Source organism: Vombatus ursinus, unplaced genomic scaffold, assembly GCF_900497805.2.
Source record: "Vombatus ursinus unplaced genomic scaffold, bare-nosed wombat genome assembly UNPS02014806.1, whole genome shotgun sequence".
Taxonomy (NCBI): Eukaryota; Metazoa; Chordata; class Mammalia; order Diprotodontia; family Vombatidae; genus Vombatus; species Vombatus ursinus.
In genome coordinates, this window is record NW_020954584.1 from 12,146 (window position 1) to 13,205 (window position 1,060).

The window sequence follows — 1,060 nt, forward strand, 5'->3', positions numbered from 1 at the left end:
TTCCATTTCAAAAAGCCCATATATTAAATACCATGTGTTGTGTTGAGAGCTGTCTATGTTTTCTTTGCTTCCTTGCAGGTTTTCTTTTGTTCTCTGCTGTACACTTTTTAGTTTGTACTAAACCCTTTCCCCTTCTTCCCCTCAAGGCCACAATCAAGTATGGTTATATTTATGTATAGACATACACATACATATATACATATACATACATACATATATGTACATATGTTTTTCCTAACAGATTCTACTCCTAATCTTTATTTTTATGTTTTTGCATATCTCTTATTTCCTATCCCTCCTGACTCCCCTACTTTACTCCTATTCTCTACCTTGCTCTTCTACTACTTAACCTACCTCACCTCCAAGGATCACTCCCTTATATTCTCATTCCCATAAATTTAAATGCCCTTTTATTCTCTCCTTTGACCAATTCCCCCACCCTCCCCTCTAAAGATCTCTCCCTTATTCTCTCCCCCCTCCCTATTCCCTTAGTATTGTTTTTCTTTCTAAATTTGGAAGACTTTCATACTCTTCTAGATGTGTATGTATTGTTCTCCTCTTAAACCCATTCCTGATGAAAGTAGGTTTCCAAAACCAAAAGCCCTCTTTACCCATCTAATTCCTCTTTATGGGTTCTTCCTCTTGAATCTCATTTGCATAAGATAATGACTCTTTTTAGCTGTTTTTGAACAGTTTCATTTTTGAAGTCATATCATGCTCAAGTCTACCCCAATCTTTCTAATGAACTATCCAATTACTAACAACAATCTTAAACATACATTTTACATTTTACATACATAAAAGGTAAACTGTCTGTCCTTGTTGAGTCCCTTGTAATGGGCCTTTAGTAGGTACCTTGTATTTCTCTTGGCTCTTGTACTTAATAGAAGATTAAGTTCATTTTTTTTTAAACAAAGTCCTAAAAGTCTGACAGTTGATCAGTTATCCATTTTTTTCCATTCAGGATTATGCTCAACTTTGCTGAGAATATTTTCAGGCAGAACCCCAGTTCTTTTGCTCTTCAATATATATTGTTTCAAGACCTGTGGTCTTTTAGTGT